General features: G+C 34.7%; 1 non-coding gene across 1 annotated transcript in view; it reads right to left on the reverse strand.

The window, feature by feature from the left end:
- The window catches only part of LOC106128976 (uncharacterized), a 236,592-nt gene that overhangs the window by 99,036 nt on the left and 110,872 nt on the right, over positions 1–26,684 (reverse strand). The window contains exon 4 of the transcript XR_009656993.1: positions 10,610–10,645. This is a non-coding gene — a transcript (uncharacterized LOC106128976). The remainder of the gene's footprint in view (positions 1–10,609; positions 10,646–26,684) is intronic.

The raw sequence follows: 26,684 nt of genomic DNA on the forward strand, positions 1-26,684 counted from the left end.
TATGCCGGATTAGCGACCAAAGAAAAAAAAAATATTGACCCACAGAGCACTGAACGGCCTTCTTTGCCGAGCTCTGTGTTGTGACTGGCCATGACTTTGTTTTCAAGTGTTGATTTTACGCTTTCTACGGCGTGATACTTTATCTTTAGAATTAATTGGGGCGTCAGAATATTTTGTTGCTGAGTTATAATTTTCCTTAAAGAAATTATAGTATGGCATTTACTGTAGCCGTCACTGAGAAAAAAAAAATACTTACTTACAATTGGCAGCTAAGAACCATAAATTGTGATTCGTAATTTGAAAAAAAAAAAGGAAATGCTCCTTATCCTTTTTAAAGCGAATGCTGTCATTTGACAAAACACAAGGGGTGGGGATCTCGAGATTAAACTGCCAATTCTCGTGTTTTTATCTTTCCGTATCAGGAACCCTTGCAAGCCGTAATTTAGGGTTCCGCAGCTGCTCGCGCAATGTTGATTGTATAGCGAGTGTGCGTGGCTTAATCGGACGCTTTGCCCTTTTTTTTATTAAGACTTCATTTCTCACATGAATTGTATTGATCAATGAATCAATCGTTAAGGATTTCTCTAAAGGAAAGGGGAAGGCCAATGAGATTTTTATAATAAAGAAATTGCAATATGAAATTTTAATAGGCTCCTTTTGCTATCCACTTTAAAAAAAATCTAACTTTGTCATTATTAGTGTGGTTTATGTCATATTAATATACCGATAAACAAAGCTTATTAATGTCAAATATCACCGGTTATTAATAACATTGAGTTTCACCGTTTAAATTTTTATATAATTGACGCAAACGTCAAATTTAACGTGGACTATAACCACAGGTTTATGGTGCAACTGACACTTAAGATACTTTTGCACGTATCATCAATTAAAAAAAATTTTATTGAATGACAATAAAATCACATTATCCTAATCGTTTAAAATCACATCGGCTGTAACACTCACCTCTCCCTGAAAAATATAACTCTTTTAACCCATTCACAATGGCAACTCATTTTCAAAACGAACAAACAAAAACTTGGCAACGCGTAACGACAGCGTAAACTCTGCTCTCTGCGATAAATCCACCTTGAGGCGTCCTTAATTTTTGTTTAGACAATCGGAGCAATTATCCCCGGGACTTGCCGCGGGACTTTCATTACATTAATCCCGGAAATAAATTGCCAGTTAGATATAAATTAAGTCGCGACTTAAAACCGAGCACTTAGCGCCGAAATTAACCGTTGGTTAATTGAAACTAGGAGTTAAAAAAGCGCCAGGCGGCGGCTGATAAGCGGCCTTGTAATCCACCCTTAAACAAAGGATTTAAGTTTAGTTCAACGGTGGGTAAGAGTCTTAAAATGTCTTTAAGGGGAGGAGATTTTTAGTCTTCCTAAATGTCAGCCACAAAGTTTTAAAACAACGTAGTTTCGCTTTGATTTCTATGGTTTATATTGCAAAGATATGATTTTATGATAAACCGTCACATAAATTTGTCTAGACTTATAATTAAGGTTTTAAAAAAAACATAATAAGCCAATAAAGGTTTTAAGAGAAACCAATTTTACGTCAATATCCTGAATTTTGGACCGTCCATCCAAACTTTTCAACTAAAACATTTTAAATATTCAAATTTCGAACGCCGATTACAAGTTGTAAGTAATCTCCTTCGAATTACTGGCATTTCGGAGTCAAAACTCGAGGGCAAGGGTTCAGGCTATTATTTAAAATAATATGTTCTGATAGCCTGTGTTCTGGCAACCAGTGTGGGCTATTTGAATTCTTTGGAATAATTATCTAAATTGTAGGAATTTCGGATAAAACTATTCTGACTAAACGTTTCGAATTTAACTAAATCGTGTTATAGGATTACTATACTAGTATTATGTTACATCAGTTATCACAAAATTTAATTAAAATTAATTATAGAAATCAGAATAAAAGGGCTATATCTATGCAAGTCTTTGAATTTAATGTATTTTAATATTCGGATGTTTTGCTTTTAAGATGTTTGGGGTTCTTAGTTATATTTGCTTAGCTATTTACAGAGCTTTGGTTGATTCGCCTTTTGTACTTTTTATATTCATTTGTTTGTTTTTTTTTTTATTGACTATTGCTCATTGTGCTACTCGGGATAGTCCACACTGGAGGCGAGACGCGATATTTTAATTTACATACATACATACATATGGTCACGTCTATATCCCTTGTGGGCTAGACAGAGCCAACAGTCTTGAAAAGACTGAATGGCCACGTTCAGCTATTTGGCTTAGTGATAGAATTGAGATTCAAATAGTGACAGGTTGCTAGCCCATCGCCTAAAAAAGAATCCCAAGTTTGTAAGCCTATCTCTTAGTCGCCTTTTACGACATCCATGGGAAAGAGATGGAGTGGTCCTATTCTTTTTTGTATTGGTGCCGGGAACCACACGGCGAAATATTTTAATTTAGAGTGTAAAAATTTAACTTCATCTGTTTTAAGTGAACTGACCCCAAAAGGGACCAGCAATTTATCCTACTTTTATTTAGCCTCGCTAAAGAAGAAAAAAGAGTTAATTTATATCTTAAAGATTTAAATACATGAATGGACTCTCTATGTTAGCAAATATCCCATGGGTGCGATTTATCGTAATATCGATTTTTCTCTCTCGAGATATATTCGATTTGTCCCCTCAGTGTGGCGTGCCGCGACCAAGGAGTTCTATTTTCGAAATTAATGATTCAGTCTAATATTTAAAAATGGCGGGAATTTGAATCTTTCTTTATTAAAATGTGATTTGTCACATACATAGAAACATAGGAATAATAAACATACCTACGAGTATTACAACATTTAACATTGTGCTGCTTATTTTAAATTCGCCATATATGTTTTGTAATGCTTTAATTAGGGTCTTTTCAAACGCATTGTTTTGAAAAATCTATTTATAATCTACATAATAGTAATTCAGGAAAGTTTATCAATTTAATTAAAAAAAAAATTCAATAAATCACCTTTCTTTCCACGTACAACGATCAATGTCTACTTATTTTTCTTCATTTAAATTCATCAATATTTCATCAATTAATAAATTTAAAAGGGATAAGGCTTTAGGAGGGCAGTTCCATTCTATAATGTATAATTTCACACATCTCGCCTCGCCTCCTTTAGGTGAATGACTTGTAAATAGTACCCCAGATCAGATCTGTGGGAAGTCACCACGTGGTCATGTTGACAATAGCTGTCGATGTTCGCACGATCTGTATGTTTGTTTGTTTGGTAATCCCGACGGTCGTGGGCGTGTGGTGATTCGCACAATAGTCGAAGGTAATGCGTTTGGGGGATGATGATGATAGAAGTTATTGTTAATAAAATGCATCGATTGTGAATGGATCTTAGTTCAATAGAGCATCATTCGTCAATAGTCTGGAATAGTTACAATATATCTAATAGCTGCTTTCACATTTTGTAACAGAATATCTAAAATTTGGCAAGCGACTGCTGTTTATCTCCGAAACCTTTTCAGGAAACCTAACTCAGTAACTAAGTAGATTATGCTACATCCACTTGTCTGATGTTTTCTCTCACCGTAAGAGCATCGGTTTGCACTCAAACTAATGTACATACAAGAACTAAGTTGCATCGCCGCGGTATTATTAAAAAGTTATGCATCACGCTCTTTAGAAATACAGTTACCAGCATATTAACCTACCCAAATTCACTGAGTTACATGCACAGGGTAACTTGATATGTGGTTGACTGTACAACCACCGTCGCTCTATAAAAACTAGTTATTACTACGAAAATCAAAATATAATCACAAACTCATCAGGCTATCACTATACAAGATAACAGCCTCACATATACGGAAGTCAGTTGCAGGCATCATCCTCTCTAATTACGTTTTGATAGTACACCACAACATTCAGTTTAATTTGCATTCTGATATAAAGTCGGTGTATGGGGAATGACGTTTTAATGATGGCGCTAGAAAATTTCCTGAGCTCCAGAACGTATGATTATCATTATGATGATCGTGTCATCATATGGTCGAATGAAGTACCTATTGTGAAAAATACTATTAATACTAAAATAAAAAAAAATTAGGCAGTTTTCCGACCATGGACACATGTCTTTTAAGACATTTTTTTTTGCATTAGCGATCATATTGATTATTCTAATCTAACATTAAAGAAATTTGAAATATAAAAAAAATGAAATAAATGGTTATTATAAGTAATATATTTTGTATTAAATTTATAAAGCAAGGATTCTTATAAAGTCTCTTCTATTGATGACGCTAATTACTATTCTATCGATGAGTCATCAAACTCGCGCTCTACAGCCGAGCGTTCCTGTAATATAACATAATTACGAACATGAAAGCAAATCTGTATTTGCTATAGACTCATTGTGCAAACAATTACTTCATAAGATACGTATTCCTATATTCATGTATTCGCCACGGTTATGACATGAATACGTAATAGCTATACTCGATAAAGTATTTAAAAGCAATCAATGGTATCGATTAAAACCTATCGAATAAATCGAACGTGCGTTAAATTTTTGGAATTTTCGCTCCATTTCCGAACGTGATTTTGCCTTTTTTTCCCGTACTATCATTTCGTTTGGCCAGTTTGGAAAGTTGAGATTCTTTATTCAATTAAGGAGGTAATACACGGTCGGTTGTGGGTTATTTATCGTGTAACCGATGTTTACACGGTATGCGTTTGTTGCGGCACGTGTGTAACCCGCACGTGTTGATATTAACAATAACAACGCGATCAAAGACCCTGTCTGACATGCCCCGTCCAAACTTGTGATTAAATTATAATTCGCCTGGTGGTTTCGGCCATTTTGTGCCACAGATAAAACAGATTTATCGGCGGATTATTGAGTGACAGTTGCGAACGTCAAAACAGTACAAATTTTGGAGTTATTTATAGGTCAAGTTTGTTGTACTAATGATCGAAATGAGTTTTGTCTGGTAACCTATTATATATTTTCATGTAGGTATTAATGACTCTTTAATTTTACTGGACGGCATAGCAACTTCTAATTACAAAAAAAAAAAAACACTAACATAAAGCTTTAACTTAAGACTCAACAAAGTTCAATTGAATGATTTTTTAACAATATATCACACCATAAGAAGCCTATTTCTCAAAATATTTACAAGAAGAATGGCAATACCGAGACAAAACATCCCCCATCCGGGTTCTTGCAAACAGCAAAGAACCAATAGAGAGTTCAAATACGGGCAGAATTAACCGGGAGCTCCCGATTTTAAGATCAGGGAAAAGGAGATATGAAAAACGTGGTAAGATAATTGATCCGTTATAGTTTAAGAAGTCCTTGTTGTAGAGGTGTGGTTCATTTCCTTGAAAATTGAAAAGTGAAATCGAAAACTTTGATGAACATATATCTGTTACAGTTTACATATGAGTCTCTTGGGTAGGTAAATTTTTTTTAAACAACATACACAATATATGCCATCTGTACGCCATTTCAGCGAAATTCGTTCACTAGTTTCTGTTTTGCGGAAATCTCAAATATTATCAGTCTTTTCTTAAATGAATATTAAAAGTATGCTTTGCCACAAGACATTTTAAAATGACTTAGTCTCGTTAAGGCCGAGACAGGCCATATCGTACAGATTCTCTGATCATAGGCCCAGCCCCGATTCGTCTTAGGGCCCTGGGGTAGCTACCCCAGTGTGCATGCACCCCTGCATTACGTCACATGAGTATTAAACTTTTATTGTAGTTTGGATGTGGTGCATTTTATATATTACGACCTTTATAGTTCGTAATTCGTTTATTGTTACATCTTAAATTTCAATTTGGGGTTCTTTTACTACTTTTCTTTTTTTATTTACTATTTCACATTGTTCCTAATTCGGTAATTATGGTCAAAGAATAATTATTTTTAATACAGATATATTGATGTAGAATATTTTTATTAACATAAAAAATATGTACTTTATAAGTAAAAATGTTTTCAAGGGTATAATACTGTTAGGATTTCCTAGAACTTTTCATGAGGTACGCCTTCGTCTTATTAACTTTATGTCAATTTTTTTTTTTACTAGGATAATGTTTCAGCTGTGTGTTGACAAATCTAAGATATAATTCTTGCATGCAAGGTGATGGGCTAGCAAGCTGTCACTATCTCTAAACCTCGATCACATCACTATGCATCCATATAAACGTAGCCTTGTTTTATAACTATTAGCTTTGACTACGCGGCAACTAATCTGCTAACACGGTATAAAATAAAGGCGCGATATAATATATGTATGCTCGCGTGTTAATAATACGATCCGACGAAAAACTCGGCTTTCAAGTCTCGTGCCTATTGTTTCTGCCTACCATCTAAGCGTGACATGTGTATGTGTGTTCGCGTGCTTAAATCGACCAAAAAAAAACTATTTAGGTAGACATCTCACACGCGACGTACCAGGCGTACATAAAGGGCGGGAGTTGTAATAACCTACAGAGTGTAAAGGGGGCTATACACGAGCAGATGTGGGGTCCCCAGGGCCCGAGCGGTGTCTTGGCCATTCGAACGCAATAACTGACGTTAGTTACGGAATACCTCGCAGGGGACAATTGTCGAGGGTCGGATAGAATTTTATAGACAATTTGAAAATCGAACGCGTAAATTAGACTTTAATCTGCCAGTGTGCAGCCGAAGATGATTGAACAGCGATTTATTGGGTGGGATGTGGGAAGGTCTGACATTTGAGATTTTCTCTCTCTCTCTAATTTTTGTGTGTTGCAGTTGCAGTATACGCCAGAATGCTTCGGGGTCTGCTGTGTTTGAGTTTTTTTATATTAAAATCAAACTAAAGACAGATGCTTGAAAATACATAGCCTCAATTACGCAAAGAAATTTGAGATATGGACAATGGACAGTGCTGCAATTTACTTAAGTTATTAAACCTCAACTGATGTTATTATAATCATATCAAATTGAAAAAATATGAAAAAAAAATCACCAGCTCTCATTATTTATTCTTATTCCGACAAATAGTGAAAAATGTCGGCTGGATTGTTTATTTTTGTACCCAAAACAACACACAAACCGACATATATATTTGTCAGCCAAGGGTGTTGTTACCATCGAATATTTATTAGGGAGCGTTGTGCTATCGGCGTGACGGATGAGCGTCGGCGGCAAAAATTTCAGATAACCGGTATCGAAATAAGGCAATTTGTCCCCTTAATTTATGTACCGGGTTATAATTAAAGTTATCTATGGTTCGGGTTTAGTTTTGGAACTGGCAACTGATAATTCGAATTACTGACGTTCTATATTTAAAGTTGATGTGTATGTGTTTTTTTGTTAACTAGACTGCGAAAGAAGCTTGAACATTATTAAGATTTTCAATGACCACAAATGTATTGTTTTAGTACTCACTTAATTCACGTAATTATCTTTTTTTATTGTTTACAGTCGAAAATCGTTGCATTCGTTTGTTTAAAAGCTATTTGTTCACTTTTATTTATTTTCATTGCGTAAATTTTTAATGGACCCATTTTCACAAATTAAATTTTAAGTAACAAACCAACACCAATCCATGTTCAAATAGTTAAACATGACGATTTTAATTAATCATTAATCAAAAACTATAATGTCGCGTTTGTGAGTTTTGTCATAAATGGATTTAAATGAAAATAAATTTTCATATTTAACCTTTTCATTACGTACATATCCATTGTTTTAAAGGTATAATTTGAAAATTGCATGGCATAACTGGTGTTTACCATATATTTTTACACGTACTTATGTTTTAAGTTTTTTCAACTTTATATATATATGGACTCAATACAAGTCCATATATATATGTATGTATATTTTATATATAAAGTTCAATACTAAATTGTGGTCACAGGTGGACCCAGGGCGATACAACATGAAACATACATAACCTAACTGAAAATGCCAAAAAGGAAGATGAATCCCTACTAAAGTTATAAGAACAGGGGTAACAATTCGCATTATACACTTCCATACTTAAACACTTAAAATGGATATGAATATTAAAACGGGCTCCTTTGGGCTTATTTATTATCTTTCCCCTTACACAGTATCTAGATAGCGTCTCATATTTTCCCTTTAAAAGCTTTGAGCAGATGTGTTCACTAAAAGCGAAAGAGGTGGCCGAGATCGCAAATATCTAGAATACAGAAGAGTATCCCGTCTGTGAAATTAATTGCAAGCCATAAAACTGGCATTCGGACGCATATCTATACTAATATTATAAAGCCGAAGAGTTTGTTTGTTTGAACGTGCTAATCTCAGGAACTACTGGTTCAAATTGAAAATTCTTTTTGCGTTGAATAGACCATTTATTGAGGAAGGCTTTAGGCTATATAACATCACGCTGCAACTATTAGGAGTGAAGAAATAATGGAAGGAAAGAAAGAGCTTCAATGATGCCCAAATAACTATACCACGCAGACGAAGTCGCGGGCACAGCTAGGACAATGATAAAGATTCAAAAGCACTTTTGTATAGAACAGCATTCACTTATTTTAAAGTTCCCACTAGTTCCCGACCAAGTTCCAAGCACCAAAATACATATGTAAGAACAAGTTAAAGCGGAATACAGATACTATGCAACATTGCTTGCTTGATTTTTTTTTATATCTTTATTACACAGAAAACAAATAGTACATATTTATAAAATAAATATATCACTTGCAATTGTGGACTTATCCCATGAAGCGATTTTTTCCAGTGAACCAGGTAAACAATAACTTGCGATTTCTAACTTTCCTTTCCTGTCCCTTTAGATCCTCATCTACACAACACAACCCCTTTTTTGGACTGGCAATACAGATAAGACTTGAAGACGTCCTGATATTTCTTTTCTGTTCTGTCTTTATTTTGCTGGAGGGAGGCGGAAGTGCCGAAACAAACATGTCAGAGTTTAGAAGCCTTTTCAGCGCGTGTTTGCCGGCGCGGCGCATTGTTGCCAGCTAATTCTTAGAAACTCCCGTATCAACGACAAAAGACGATGCGGAACAAACAGTTAGTTACTCCGAAATCAGTTCCATTCCTCTCATAACATCCTCCCTCTTATAATAATAAAATACTCTTATAAAAACAAAAGGAAACCGAGGCGCGAACTTAATATCGAGGTACGAAACCCCGCCAGGAAGCCAGGAGGGAAAGACCGGAAAGTTTGCCCGAAAAACCGGGGAAAAACCCCGAAAATTTAAAGCCAACATTCTGCTTCCGCCGGCGGGTTCCGGGAATATTATTCGGGAGATTCTTTTATTCCCTTTGTTTCAACTTTATTATTTGCGGGCGCGGTCAGCGGTGCCCGCCACCGGTCAACGGTTTCCGCTCGCGTCGCTCGAAAAAACAATAATGACTCCGAACAAGATTCTAAAACTTTCTCCCGTTTGATACAAAAGAAAAGTGCTCCCTTTAATTTATGTATTTCTTCAAAGGACCCTCCTCAGATGTAATTGACAAATTTGTTCGAATACAAAAATAGAAGAAGTTTTTCGCATTCCATGGGACGGAATCGGGTATAATTAGTCGGGGCACGGGGCCGGGGCATTCCAATACAGCGCTGGAGCGTCGTAAAGACGGAATTTTATTTCAGACGCAGAATGGTCAATCTGCGAAATGTTCAGATGTAGCAAGTGGTGTAAAAGAAAGATTTCAATTAATACCTATCAAAACGTATGCCGTTTGTATAAAAATAAAAAAGGAATTGTAACTCATAATGCAAATTTAGACCTAAAATCTTCTAGGTATATCTATCTTATCATTATTAATGTATCTTTGTAATTTTTTTTATATTAATTACTTGCATTTATAAATTCTACTTTTATAACAGGTCGTTTCTACATTTGGTATAATGCGAATCGCACAATTTGCGTCCAAGATTTTATTCCCGACCTCAGTTTTATGAGACCCACCGCGCCACTTGGCGTCCCAAGGGTTCCCGTAATTTGCGCGATTTGAGCGATTTCTGGGGATGATCGGTAGGCAGATGGCGGGATATTGGGATCCTAGTTTTATGCAGGCAGGCAATGTGGGCCGGGTCGTAAAACAAAAGGAATCTGTCAAGGACTGCGTTATATACTTAGAGGATTCGTCTAAAGTTTTCCGTGAAAAATAAAAGGGACATGGAAATAATGATTCTTTTAAGCACGTTTATGAACTTAAGTGATAGTAGATACCCAATACTCAAATGTTATATCAATATTGATAGATGGATTGGCAGAATCCATTGTCACTATCATAAATGTTAACTCTTATTTTATGAAGCATATAGAAAGGGAAGGGAATCCATAAAGAGAAACTAAGCTTCAAAGATCGAGGTATCCTATACACAGCCAGTCATATTTTTCCTGTTGTGAAAAATTTGCACAGTTTATGTCATTGACCCCCACACATCAACCAATTAATAACGTTAAATACCGTTTATGAAATAACAATTTAATATTGTACTTTCGGGTCAAAAGTGAAATGAAATAACTTCTATTCGCTCCATATTTTGCTTTTTCCGTGAATTATTAGAGATAAAGTCAAGCCTGGTCCGGTCATTTGTAAGATTGATACGTCGGTCACTCCCATACACAAGCGTAAGTCAAGAACTTACCGAGGACATGTTGAAATTACTGCCGAAGTTACGACCCTGTAACAATAAGAGATCGCATTAAATAAATTGTAAGAAAAAGCGGCAGTCAGTCGACGTAATAAGTTGGAGGTATTTTGTCAAAGAGCCCCGTTTGAGTCGGAGGAATTTGTGTACTGTAAAGGTAGTTCACATTGGGCTAACGTTATCACATTTAAACAATACTGTCAAGCGTTAAATAGAGACTGGCAACCAAGGTTGTCGCCAGCGTGAAATGTTTTCTAACTGGCTCTAGTTACAACGTAAATGATTTTTTTAACTATTGGCTATATTGTTCATGGTCTGGTATATACATATATACATATATATATGTACATATACATACATATATATACATTTAAGTACATATATACCAGACCAATCATATACATATATATATATATATATATAGATATTATATAATTGTTAATAACTGTTGTGGTTATATGGGTCTCTTTTGAACCAGTTTAAATTGTAAGTAACATTATTCTTTTTTTATAAAGCGCTCCTTTACTGAGACCATACACATTTTTACAAACGTAAAGAACCTTCTGATGACACACTTACATGTGCGATGCTGGCTCAAGTCGCTGGCCAAGGCAAGTGACTTGACCATCGTAAAGTGACCATCGGGTCTGTTAGGCACCAAGCCGGAACCGAAACACCTGAGTGTAGCGAGGGCTATGTTGAGATGTCATTTATTAGGAGGTCCACTCTTGAGTGAAATGGACGCGTGTAAGTGGGGTCAAAAAAAGTAAGCATCTGGATGCACATATGGTAACCTTCTCAAAATAAGGACGGCGTGTTTTACTTTATTTTACACTAGCGACCAGACCCGACTTCTTTTAGTAGCATTAATATACATTATACAGTCTTAGACAATTACATTATACATTATTTATATAATACTTCCTCAGAAAACTCTTTCCAACATTATATTCAGAAACAAAATCCGTCCACAATTTTCTATTCACAACTAACCGATCTATCACCACAGAATATACAATAATACTAGACATAACTACATAGGGACTGAAATATTAGGAACAGTTACAGTATCTCAATTATCTAGCTCTAGAATATTCTAGATCATAATGTATGGTTAGCGTAGCTTCCTAACATCTTGATATTGATTCCCTTGGGACTCTAGTGAATGGGATTATGCACTTATATGCCCCGGGGAGAGAGTTGTGGCTTCAGCGTCTAATACATCTTGGTTTAATATCGGTTATCTAATATATGTTAATAGAACATGGTCTGAAATTGACTTTGTGGTCTAGCAGTCAGAGTACGTTTAAATTTCAAGGTTTTAAGTTCAAATCCCGATCAAAGATGATTAACCGATTTTACGAAAAGACGGATGATACCGGTCTTCTAAAGTTCTATAAAGCTTTTGATTTTGCCTTGGACTAGACCAAGTCGATATCTCATTGTATTATAATTCTCAACCACTAACACACATACCCACTACAACCTAGTTAAATGATTTCAAGAGGTTGCTGGGGAGTTGAAATTAGGTGTACAAATAATTGAAGTGAAACAAAATTCGCTCACACTCTTTACATACATATTCCAAAGGCGCGCCCGTTTACATCTGAGATACAATCTTAACTGGCAGTTAATAACATGAAATAAATAAAATTTGAAACTTCGTGAAAAAAGAAAACCCGCAGTGTTCTATTCTCAAAATCGTTCGAAAGTAGAATCCGATCGGAAACAAAGATCCGCCATTACCCGTTCTCAGTAGCGTCCTTTGTTCGTCCCCAATTAGTCGTAACTTACAACAGCTCGGCTAAGCTATTATTGCTTAATAGATTATGGCTTTCCGGACTAGACGGCTTTGTGACGCTACGGAACTTGCCAGCTGAATGGATAAGGATTTTCAGGTTATATGTAAGGTCTGGGCACTAAAATGCTTCGCAAAGCCGATAGGCTTTGAAATCGTATTTTGGAGTTGTTGGGACCATATTTCAATAAGTTTGCGAATTTGATACTGCGAATTTTATCGAATTAGAAAAGTTATAATTATTCTGTTATTTGGTAAAATTAACTAATTATTCATTCGACAATGTTAATTAGAATTTCAGCATTAAAAGCCACAACATAAATAATATGTAGTATTGTACACGGTGCGTGTATGGATTTGGGGCAAAAATTATTTTTTTGTATGTATATACGTAACGCGATAACTCTCGTATCGCTGCTCTGATTTTCATTTAATTTAAAGGTGTGTAGGATTCGTTAATGGAATTTTTAAGATCAATCAAAATCAGTTAAGAAGTTATTCACAAATTCATAATTTAAAAAAAAAAAAGTATTTGCGAGATCTAAGGCCGCGGCGAACGACTAGTATATCTAAACTCAAGGAGGCCCAAACTTTTCGTACTTGGTCAAAGTTCAATAATCTCCCTTGGTTTAAGCCTTGTTGGCACTGATAAGGTTATCATCTTTACGCAGAACTTGAGGGGAGAACAGATACTGGTCCACTGTTAAGGGACTTCCGAAAGTACTCCAGAACTTGTTAACTTAATATTTTGATACACTAAACGATGATCAATGGTTTGATAAATCTATTATTGTAATAATTTTACCAAGAAAAACTTTTTTTATGTAAAAAAAAAGTGTTTTTCAGAATTTCTGTAACACACATAGCGTGCTAACAGAAATAGCTGAAAGCGCAATAAAGCCACAGTCTCGTGCAGTGTCCACACTGCGACGGGACAAAAAAGGCAAAAAGGTGCCGACACGACCCCGGACAGGCCCAGTGAAATATGGCCACCCTAGGTCGGCCAGAAATGTATTTATAACGGCACCGGAATTTTAATGGTTTATTTCTTTTTTAATTTGACATTAAATACATACGGTTAAGTCACAGATTTTTTTTGGAGGGTAGAGTGTAAAATGTGTGGTGTGCTTTTTTGAATCAAATGCTGGAATAAAATAATTTAAGTAATTATTCGACATTATTATTGGTTCCAAAACTGATAGCAAATTACGGAAAATTACACATAATACCTCGCTAAAAAACATTCCTTTCTATTTGTATGACCTAAAGGAAGTTTAATAGAAATAGCTTTTCGCCCTAAGGTGACATCAAGCCAACAAGACCTATAGAGAAGAATAGCACTGGCACGGCACGCGCTATGCAGTATTTATCGCGCGATTATATCTTGAATACGGAAAGTAAGATAAGGTTAGGAGGAAAGTCTCTGAGATAAGATTTTTCGGGAATCAAATAGCATTCTGTCGCGTATGAGATCGCGAGTAAAAACATATATTTTGCGTGAAAAACTATCGCTGTTTCGCTTTTTATTATGACGCGAAACGAGACAGCTTTAGGTCTTAGCGAGATAAAAACAGCGTCGCGCGTGCAATGAGCTGAAACTATTAACTTATTGGTCTTACTTCTATCAAATAGGAAGTCACTAACAAATGTTTATGTCCCGTAACTGTAAATAACTTATTATTATTTCGATATATGTATGTATGCTGAGACCTGGCAAGTGGAAAGAGGTAGTCTTTGCCTACCCCTCCGGAAAAGGGGCGTGATTTTATGTATGTATGTATTTGGATACAATCTCATTGTCACATAACAAATTATCAACTCGTCCGTTCCGTTCTGTCTGACACTGACATTAGTCAGAGCTAACGGCGCGTGCACATCGTACATCGCAGGATCTGCGTCTCCAAAGCTATAAATATGGCGTTAATACCAACATGACGCGGAACGCAGTGCGTGCCAAGATTTTGCGTATACATACTAAACTGAACAAACTTTGCTCTGTTGGACTGTTGAGGGGTTATAAAGTGAGATACATACATATGTGGAAGTAGTGCCGTGTGGTTCCCTTTAGATTATATTTATTAATAGATTTTTATTTTATTTGAAAAAAGAATAGGACTTTTCCATCTCTTTCCCATGGATGTCGTAAAAGGCGACTAAGGTATATGCTTATAAACTGGGATTCTTCTTTTAGATGACAGGCTAGCAACCTGTCACTATTTGAATCTCAATTCTATCATTAAGCCAAGCAGCTGAACGTGGCCTATTAGTCTTTTTAAGGCTGTTGGCTCTGTCTACCCCGCAAGGGATAAAGACGTGATAAATTGATTATATGTATGTATGTATGCGGATGTAACCAGAAAAGTATGCAGGGATCGCTTTTATAAGAAATGTATTTTGAGAAACCGGGTTTGAATGATGTAATAAGATTCATTCACTTTTAAAAGAAATTTAAAATAAAAATATGTTTTTAGTATTTATTCAAAGTTTCAAATATTTGAGCATCGATGGTCGAATCGGTAAGTTGCCCGGTTAAAATGCGCTGAAGGGCACATGTTCAAATCCCACCTCCGCCATGTACCAATGACTATTTTCGAAGTTATATTCTATTTTAGTACTATTGTAATTTGAATACTTACTGATGTTTTTACGGTGAGGGAATACATCGTGAGGAGACCTGCACATTCAGGCAACTGGATGTGTAACCATGATCGATCCAATACGGGTTAGGTTTACCTGCTTGCAGATGTCAGATGACTCTCATTCATCTGACCTCCGTTACCTTAGTGTAAAAAAAACCCTATGCTTAGTGTAAAAACCTGATTCGCCCAATCCAGGATCCATGGTCAAAGGTATACCCCGGGTTTTTCTCCATAGTCATGATGAGTGATGCAACCGGGACTTAGGAGGAAGAAGATAAGTATTTGTTCAAAGTGACAGCACATTAAATATAAACCAAGGCTAGTGCATCTTCCCAGCTTCTATACCCTGGGTAATTAGTGACATTCTTTTTAAAACCGACCTTGTTGTAAAATAACGAAGTACAGAAATGACACTGATTCCATAAATTATGATAAATTAAACATGCGTATGCATTGTATCATATTGGTTCTGACAATTACGCTAGGAAAGGTTGAGGGGAGAATGCCGGGCAACTCTTCAGAATAATTTGAAAAACGAACTTTTTATAATTTGGGCTTTAATGTTTGTTTATATTATAGAACAGAATAGAATAGATTTATTTCCAAAATTGGATATAATGTATCATTTATTGACGTCACATCACTTAAATCTAATTATAACTACTACTGCTTCCAAAGCGCACGTGTAGAAGAAGCGGCGGAACAAACTACACTGCAGCATTTTCACCGGACGTCAATTTACAAATAAAGATCTCTTAAATATAAATCGTGGACGAATGCACATTGTCTACATTAAAAAACATGAATGAATTTATTATAACAAAACAATATCGTTGGGTTAGAAATACCGTTACACAAATCTAGAATTTACATTGTAGCTAGCCCAATCTGTGTAATTTTTTTGTATACATTTCTTTATGTCTCGCCGATTTTATTTTGTAAGACCTCATCTGTACACTCGTTTCTTTTCACCTCGTTGAATAGTTCCGCTGTTTATTTTGGTTTAGCGTACTTGAGACCGTTAGCTCTTTTGTTATTTTGACATAGATTAATGACGGGCCTAACTAATGATGTAAGTTGACACTTTATAGAAAAAATAATACTTAAATGTACTATACATATACATATTATATGTAAGTAATTTTTCCCTTGCAATGTTGTTTCTAAAAACATCCAATATTAACCCATCAGTATAGAATATATTTTTTATTCAAAGTAAACTGAAAAATACGCACAAGTTATAGCAAATTAAAAAATCATAACAAACAATGACACAAGACATATACCAATGAAACTGTAGCTATAGAATAGACATAGAGTATATTAAATTATTCATTCATTCATATAATCACGTTTATATATCTCTTGCGGAATAGACAGAGAAAGTCTTCAAATCAGGCCACTTTCAGCTGTTAGATTGAATGATAGAATTGAGATTGAAACAATGACAGGTTGCTAGCCCATTGCCTATAAAATGAAACTGAAATGAATGAATTTTACGATATCTGTGGAAAAGAGATGAAATGGTCCTATTCTTTTTTAATATTGGTGCCGGTAACCACACGGCATATTAAATTAATCTATTTTAAAAACATAACATACATAAGCGCAAAAAATCACGCCACTTACCCAAAAGGGAAGGCAGAGAGAAAATACATTAAATGTGGTCTTTTTTCAAATCATCCCTGCCCAAATAGTATAAAAAAAAATACTCAGATATTCAGTTCATACAGCTTCATGTTAATACGTACACTGTCTGTCACGGGCAGGGGCCGCGTTGTACGTCTGACATCGCTTGCCCCGGCGTGTACCAGACAGCCGGGGTACCGTTCTGATTGGCTAATGCATAAAATTTCATAGTCGCGAGATACGTAAATTTTTTTTTTTCCTTTTTTAAAATAAATACTAATTTTTTAAGGCGTCGATTTTAAACATCTATATTATGGCTAAAATACATATTATATGTATAGGAAAACCATTCCTTTATCCCGGGGAGGTAGGTAGTAACTTCTTTTTACAAATCAAGAAAGATAGATAGATAGACTCTTTAATGCACCATAAGAAAAAGAAAAACAGAAAAAAAAGACAGATTCTTCAGCAAGATTTGAAGTCTTTTCTGTCAGATTAAAGCAAAGTATTTTTTTAATAACATATTTTTACAAAAACATATATATCGTCTTTATCTGTTACGGGGTACACAGAGCAAATAATTAGAACTTAGAGGCCGCGTTGAGGTCGACGGTTCAATGATGGAATTTTTTCATTATGCAATTTATAATATATTCATTATCAGTGTTTATGACGGACAAAAATCTCAGCAAACTTCGAACAAACATAAAATTGCATCGAAATCCTCTAACCAAAAGTAACGTTCCATGGACATCCCCTTTTTTAACAGCATTTAAATTAAGATTTTTTATTAACAAATGCAGGAATAAAGTCAATATTTTCGGAAGGACAAATAACCCGGACGAATTGCAAAAATACTGTCGATTTTTTAATAAAAATCTTGCTTGGAGAAAAACGATGGGCGGATATTGTAGCATCGGTTGGCGCGTAAATTAAAAATTCCGGAAGTTACAGTATGATAACAAAAAAAATCACAGAAGTGACACCTCGCGCCATAAAATGGTTACGGAATAAAATTAATTACGGTATTACAGACAATGAAGAAAACATGATGTAATAAATACTGCAATTTCAGTTTTTCCTTCGACAAAATGCGAAAGTTTTATAATGACACTGTTTAGAACTAAAAAAGAGTCAACAACTTCTTTTTATCATAGAAAAATAAATACAACTTTTTACGTTTGGAACTGTACTTAGTCCAATCAAAACTTAACTTCCATACCTTAAATATTTTGCGTTAGAATAATACGCTAACGTATTTATTTAAAAAGGGCAAAAATCCATTACCTAATGGATTAACAGCAGATTGAAAAATGAAAAAGTAGTTTTATTTTAGTAACGAAAAAGTAGTTTGATTTTAATAATGAAAAAGTAGTTTTATTTTAAGTTTTACATCGTTATCCTCTTGGCGTAAGTTCTAATTAATTATCGCAATTGTTCTTTTTTTTTAAATTATGAAAATTCAACATGATTCACATACATATCAGCAAATTTTACGGTTTTAAATTAAAAGAATTTTCAAACAAAATTTTCGAACGAAACATTCGCGTAAATGTCGTAATAATAAATGCAGTAATTAATTACGAAGCTTTAATCTTTTCGAAAAATCTCTCCCAATGTAAACGTCGTCGGACATTTTTCATTCATTCGAGTTTTAGTCATTGCCGTGACGTGTTTTAAAGTAATTAATGTCTCGCCATAGAAATTATCTCGTAACGAAACTCGTTTAAAATGTGTGATGTTAAGAATTTTATGAAAATGATTTCGTATTCATCTTTGGCAAGATGGACATATTACGATATAGCATTTAAATCAGGCTATTCGCATCTGCCTACCCTGCAAGGGTCGTGAAGTTTATGTTATCTGGACTACTAAAAGGACCACTCCGGCTGTAGGTCTGAATTTCAACCTTTTTGGTTGAATATATCATGACAGGGTCTCAATTTTGAAAAATCTGTCCTGTAGATTTCGTGTGATTTTGATGTACATATGTACTCTATGACCTGCGGCAACCATCTGCTGAAATCGTTAAATCTTATTATTTTCCATTTATTCCTTTATACAGACATATATTTTCCTAGGCAATTCTGTAAAAAAAAAAATAAGAAAAATATTATGCAACAGAGCAACCTGTCAGATGTCACACAACAACGTTATATTAAATAAAATATCAGCGTTACATAAGAAACGTCAAAGTTATCGCGGAAGACGTTACCGTTAATATTGCGAGGAGGGAAAATATTATTTTATTAAGTGTCGCGACAGGTGCGCGAACGTTGTTAGGGAGGCCATGTAGCGGTGGGAATGTGGGATATTAATTAAATATATACGAGGTGTGCCGTGTGGTTCTCATGGATGTTGTAAAAGGCGACTACGGGATAGGCTTATAAACTTGGGATTCTTCTTTTACGGCGACGGACTAGCAACCTGTCACTATTTGAATCTCAATTCTATCATCAAGCCAAATAGCTCAATGTGGCCTATTAGTCTTTTCAAGACTGTTGGCTCTGTCTACCCCGCAAGGGATATCGACGTGATTATATGTATGTATGTATGTATACAAGGTGAAAATGCGAATGATGGAATGGGAGTGTTAAGATTAATGTACGTTGGTTATATTGCATAGTTTTTTCTTTCGAGTAGAAATAGCTTATGATACAACTTTGTGATGCTCACGAAGAACATGATATCATTAATAAAATAAAGACCGCTTTTGACGAAATTTTGCACGGAGATAGAATAGACCATAGAGTAGTTGGGTAAATGTGTACACCAAGCTTTGAAAGACAGTTAGTTATATAGATCTTTAATTTCAAAGAATGGATGATTGAATCCCGTAATATTTTCGCTTATGGCAACCCCATCATCGCAGACTAAATCAAAAAAAACTGAACACCGCGTCACCGTAGCCGGCCCTTGGGGCCCTTCGCATATTTCCAGAGCCTCGCATTTCAATGATCTCAATCGTTATATCAATGACATTCTTTTTGTATCCAGTTTTGTTTCATAGTAGACTTGAGTTATGCGGTAAAAGATTTTCTTTTGTACTTGTAGAATAGAACTTTATTCTCGTGGAAATTTGAGGAAACAAAGTAACATATGAGTTTTTTTATTCTGCGTAGTCTAGAAAACATCAACGTTTAAGATAGAAACCGATTACGTACATATCACAACCACGTCCCTTACGGGACAGACAGTACCAACAGTTTTAAAAAGACTGAAAGGCCACGTTCAGATGTATGGCTTTATGATTGTGATTCAAATAGTGACAGAGGAATCCTATAAGCGGATACAATAAGCCTATCCATTGGTCGCTTTTTACGATATCTATGGAAAAGATATGGAATGGTTCTATTCTTAAGTTACGGAAATCACACGGCACTAAATAACAACATGAATACCGATTAGATTACCATTCTAATTTCATTAAAATAGAATATTTTCTTTTTAAGGTTCATTCGTAACAAACAAAAATGTGAACATACAAAAATACAAACGCCACTTATGCACTTTCTTCTCAATTCCCACGGAAGCAATGCAGTGAGCAAAAATCTAGCTATTACCACATAAGCACTACTTAACGGAACATATACTTAACAGCATCTTGTAATACAGGTTTAACTAATTCTCACCTGCGGCTTTGTCTGTTAAGATATATGACAACTGTTGCGCTAACCGTCTGGTTTAACTTTACATTGTTGTTGGATTCTAAGGCGGTTAAGTTTAATGTAACAGTTAATAATATAGTATTGTATATAAAACGTATGTATAAATAATATATATTGTGTTAACCGTGCCGTGTGGTTCCCGGCAGTAGGTAATAAAAAAAAGAATATGACCACTCTTTCCCTTTCCCATGGATGTCGTGAAAGGCGACTAAGGGACAGGCTTATAAACGGGATTATTCGTTTAGGCGATGGGCTAGCAACCTGTCACTATTTCAATCTTAATTCTATCATCAAGCCAATTAGCTGAACGTGGCCTATCAGTCAAGACTGTTGGCTGTGCCTACCCCGTAAGGGATTTAGAAATGACTAAAAGTATGTATGTATTGCGCTTTACAAGTTGTAAATGTTACATTAAAGCATAAATAAGTAAAAAACTAAAGTTAATTTATAAGAAACTTAGCTCAGATTACTTAAATAGATGTTAACCCAATTTTTTTCTCAGGTTTGTTTAAGTAAATAACTACGATAAAAAGTAACTATGAAAATCTGTATTATTATTTATTTGCACTCAAAACCAACAATATTAGAATACTTAGATACAAATAACAAAGCTGTAACTTACAGTATTTCTATTAACATGTCTCTTATTAGAAGCTCTAAATATTTATTATAGAAAGTAGACAGTTTATACGGCCATAAAATACAAACTAGCAGAAAACAGCATTTTCGATAAAATATTTGAAATAAACAAACTTGTCTGGCGATCGGATCGAGGCTCGATATCGATAATTCACCGTGCACGTCACTATAAATCAATGTTCTGTAGTGTTGCCCACGTACGTTAACTAGCCAATGAAATATTCTCAATTTGCTTTTATTTGTTAAATTAAAATTCATGATGTTTCATAATGTGACGGAAATTCCATTTTGAAACTCAATTTGAGATAAAATAATTGTAAAATTATTTTAAGAAAATTTGTGATTGATTGACAGTTATTTTTACTACCCGTCAGAGCGTCGGTTAGCATTCAAACTTTTATACTAATATCTATACTTATAAAGTTGAAGAGTTTGTTTGTTTGTTTGAACGCTAGCGCGTTCTCAGGAACTACTCTGGTACGAATTTAAAATTATTTTTTTGTTTAATATACCATTTATCGAGGAAAGCTTTAGGCTATATAACGTCACGCTCCAAATGGAGCGAAGAAATAATGGAAAATGAGAAAAAAACGGGGTAAATTATTCATCCTTGAGGGCCCAGATGCCCAAAATAACTATTCCACGCTGATGAAGTCGCGGGTACAGCTAGTATAAATATAATAGCGCATCTTTCTCGATGACATTACCGTTTTGTGACTACACACGTTCCCACTTACCGTAATCCCTACATTCTCCTTTCGTAACACCTAGATTCGCCAACTTTCAAATAATTAAGTGAAACGGAATTTACCTGTTTACAAAATATCACAAGCACAGATACACAAATTAGTTTATTAATTTCGTACATCAGCAACTAATTGATAAACCATTTCAGCCGAAATGTATTTGAAATGGTACTGGGCCGTGCAATTTGGAGGCAAACAGATACATTAATAGCCGTCAGCGCAGCTGGGAAGCGGGGGCGGTAGTTGCCGAGGATTCCTGCTTATCGGTGAGGGGCAGAACAAATGTCGATATAAAATTTTATTCCCAAAATTATGCGAAATTACCCTAGTTTGGATATATTTTTAAGTAGGTACTTTTAAACTTTCGCGTTGAATTATTACATCAGTCATCTACGGTCACACACGGTCGGAGTAACCCCCAACATCAATTTTTTTTAGCTTCGAAATAAAAAATAATGCTTTTATCATCCCTATTGCAGTAATAGGCATACTCGTACAATACAATACAAATTTAACCAAATTAATTAAATTATTTAAGTACATCCTGTGGCGTTGCTCGTCTATAAAAAGTATGTGTTATTTATTCGAATAAGCAAAAAATTTACGCAAAAATACATAGTCACAAAATACATTTGTTTCAGAATGTTACATTAGCAATAAACAAGTAAATTTATCATGAACGATTATCGAAGATCGTTCGATTATGTTGTATTAAAATATATATTCCTTAAATTTAAAAAAAAACAAATTGCATTTCGAAATACAAGATGGCGAATACAAACTCAAGATAACTATTAACTTTATTTTGCCCGCAATTTTATCGCGTTTGCGCCGCACTTCATATGGTAATAGTGGGATACAAATTCGCCCATTGTTATAAACAAGGATCTACAATTTACACTTACCTACATGGTACAAAATAAACATTGTACAGAATTAACACTTTTTTGTGTTAAGTAGATACTTAATATTCATAGTACTTACCTATGTGATATACATTTAGTTCTGCATAGTACCAAAACATGGAATTCTTCATACCAAATTTACATACATATGCCTCTTTTTCGCAGGAATGAGTTTAACTACTCGTATGACTTCCACTTGTATTGTATCTTATAATCCAAGTACCAGGCCAATAAGAAAAAAAATCTCAAAATAACCAGGAATCAAATCCGAAACCTAGGTTTAGAGGCAAGAAAAGAAACATTGCGCCAAACAAGCTTAAAAATTTTGTAAGTCCAATAAGTATAATGCAGTACCTACTTTAAGTTCACTTAGGAACTGGATTATATTTTGTAGGCTTTCCTTGAAGCACAATCTTCTAAACTTACATAAATATTATAATGTGAAACTTCTATACTAACTATATTTGTTGCACAGCGATTCAAAAGCATGTAAAACAGGACCACTGTTCGCTGTTCAAGATTCAGTTCCGTGGCGTCATTTATTTTATATGCATGTCCTTTTGTTCGGCACAGGTAAGTGATTATGAATATTCTGTTCTGTTAAGGCATTGTTGCAAACTATATTATTTACGAACCGGAAAATTTGTGAAAGATATGGCCACATATATTTTTGGAAAATTTGCCTAATAGCTTTTTAAGGCATTTAGTAACACTTTTTTATTGGTTGGTGGTTCAATCCATATTTGTTGCGTATTATAACTTCGAAAGCCTGTTTCGATTTTTCGACTTAGTAGATTAGACTAGTAAATTTATTTAGACGAAATTTTGTAAAAGTAAGGGTAATTATCTGTGGTCAAATACAGGCTTATTTTTTTCAGCAAATTCCTTTGGAATTGAAGTCTTGGGCAAAAAGCTTGTGCAGAATTTACAGTTCAGGTTAAAATTTTAGTAAATTATCCACGTATTTTCAGTAAAACTATAATAACTCTTCTCATAAAAGTTAAACTAACTTAAAAAAATGAAAATTCTAAAATCTAGTTATTTAAATTTCCTTCCAGATTTAACTTTTCAAAATCGAGTTAACCCTGTCAAATATTATCATATGAAAATCAAACATTTTTAGTACTTGGCAATGTTCCACGTTTTGTATTATCGTACTTACTTTTGCCTGCGGCTCGGCTTAGCATTTACACGAGTTAGATACAAGAAATATTTCTGTTGGAAATCGTTAAAGAATTGTAAACGGTCGTAAAACTTGTAATTGAATTTAAAGACTATAAAATGGTTTTTGGTTTTTCTTCATTTATTGTACAATATACAATATTGTTATTAATACTATAAAACAGAAGAAAACTAAAAAAATATGCTCGTTATTGTGCAAAATGAGATTGATATTCAAAAATTTAGTAGGACACTGGCAGTTTAGAAGATTGAGTTATTTTTAAGGTAAGATAAGCAAAAACACTTCTTAAAAATAAAAACACAAGGTACTTACTGGTAATCCTCAACTATAAAGTAAGATTTATGAAACGATTAAAATAACTTCTGAGCAAACTTGCTAACTCCATGTCGTAATTGGCAGTTAGGCGTATCTTGTTTATTTTGCTAGTGGTCGCATTTATTAGGTTATAGTCTAGAATAACATCATTTTAAGACAGCGTGGATAAGTTATTACACTTAATAAACTTTCCGCCCGTGGTTCTTAGGGGTTCCTGTAGTTAAGTGCGTCATAATTTTATATAATTATTTTCATTAGAATTAATATGAGACTACTTAATAAGAAGTAATTTCTTTAGTTTATAAAAAAATAGGTTGATTACATTAAAAAAAATACAATTAATGCAGCTTGCAAATTTAAAAAAATAAAGTTCCCGAACTCTTAACCCTTCAAATGCCATGCTTACTGAATCGCAGCAAACAAGCAAATAAATTACCAGGCAGATGTCAGCTTTCACGGTTCGCTTTGAGAAAGCTATAGAGCCATTTAATGAGCCATTTGAGTTATCAACATAGGTGATCGTTTCCACGTCGAATCGGCCATCTCTAACGGTCGCACAGCCCTTAACATTCACACAAACCGAGATATCACTATCACGAAATTGTAGTCTTGCAACCTTTTGTATGCAATCTCTAAGGTGCAACACCTCGGGAAAATTCCAAGCACGTAAAAGCATTTTGCATTTCAAAAAGACTTAACAGTTTTCTCACCACGCCAGCTGTGATATCTGATGTCACTTCACACGTGGAAATTGCCAGACAGCTCTGTAAATACGTTTTGGAAACTAAGAGTAAGCTGTACGCTGTAAAACTTCCTAAAGCCAGATATTAGATACAAAAAGGCATCAATAAACAACTTGTACCGAGATGCACCAATAAAAGCTGTAGTTTCCGCTCCGCCGTGCTTCGAATATTAAAAAACGTAAAAATTGGCATTGAGCCAGCTCCCACCGCGCAGAACTTGGTACCAGATACAGACACAATGTATTGCATGCGAACAGTCTTTTATAGTTTTTGTCAAGCACTCCTACCCGTAATTTAATACGGCCCTGTAGGAGCGTTCCTCCAGACAATAAGCTTTTATTCGAAAACAAATCTCTCTCGAAATTGGTCGTATATTTCCGCTTAACTATCGCGATCTCGACGTCCGAACTCGATTAATGCGGCTGGTTAACACAGGCACCTCAGGCCGTTTTCGTGGGAAATTTGCATAGATTTCTTTGGCGGGGATTTGTTTGCGCTAATTTATATTTTTTGTTTGAAATTTTTGTGCTTAGTCACAGATTGGGTTACTTTGACAGAAAAACTTCAGACCTTTTCGATAAACGTAATTTTTATGCGAATTCCAAATTCTGATAGCACATTTAAGAACTTACAGCAGACACAGATTTGATTATTCAGTATTGAAAAGAATATATTTCAACCGCATAGTATAGAACGATTCAGTAATTGGAATTCGAGTTTTGAAAATTTGCCAGCTATTTAGTTGTCCGGGCAGTCGTATAAAATTCCAAATTTTTGCTTGTGCGAAAAGTACATTGCGGCTATAAAGGAGGCGATAAAAGCAGTGTTTGAGTGTCAGCACAGCTACGAAAGCGGGTGTGGAAGGTAATCGCCATCAGAGCTGAAGTAATTCCGTTTTACGTAGAGTACACAGGCGATGTCGTTTCGCTGCACGCAGCTATTTTCGTGTCCGCCGCACACTGCAGTCGGCATGCGGAGTTTCTCCGCCATTGTTTTTGAAATTCGAACGCGCTGTTTATTTAAATTTTAATTGCGCGGGTCTAATTGTTTCGAGTTGGCAAAGAAAGGGTTAATTTTAAACAGTGAGAACTGTTTGCTAACTTGATACTTTTTAAACATGCAATTGTTTGTACTTAAAGGTTTGAGGACTTTATCCGTTTTTAAGCGTTTAAACGTCATACCAGACTTATCATCTAGAAAGCAATAATGATTAATGTGAATTTGGAATAATTATCATTTTGTATTATTTATTATTGACGTTGATACATCTGAAATGTACATATATTTCAGTCATACAGATAAAACTGATTATCAAAAGTATTTTTGAAACAAAAATTATTCATTTAACTATGTATTTGTAAAAACAAAAATAGACTTCAAATACAGAACATACTCGTATAAGTGAATCTTTTTGATTACCAATTTCTACGGACTGATATAAATGGTCTTGGTGCAAAAGGTGTTTTTCTAAGTAATTCCTCGGAAATAAATGTACCTACATAAGAATACATCTTGGAAAAATTAACTCTATATTATAACGTGGGAGGGCGTAGAAATAAACTTTATAGGAAATGAGGGTAGGCGGTTCTATTACCTTGTATTTCACGGAAAATGAATAATGTTACTTGATGCTAGTCCTTTTTTTTAAAGGAAACTGGATATTTCTTTTCGGTAAATATAAAAGTACTTACCTACTACGTAAGCAAGACTGTAAGTTGTTCCTTATTGTGTTGCGTCTTTACGATAATAAATAATTTTTAAGTTATTTCTGGTTATAAGCCTACCCCTAAGTCGCCTTTTACGACAT

Source organism: Amyelois transitella, chromosome 2, assembly GCF_032362555.1.
Source record: "Amyelois transitella isolate CPQ chromosome 2, ilAmyTran1.1, whole genome shotgun sequence".
Lineage (NCBI taxonomy): Eukaryota > Metazoa > Arthropoda > Insecta > Lepidoptera > Pyralidae > Amyelois > Amyelois transitella.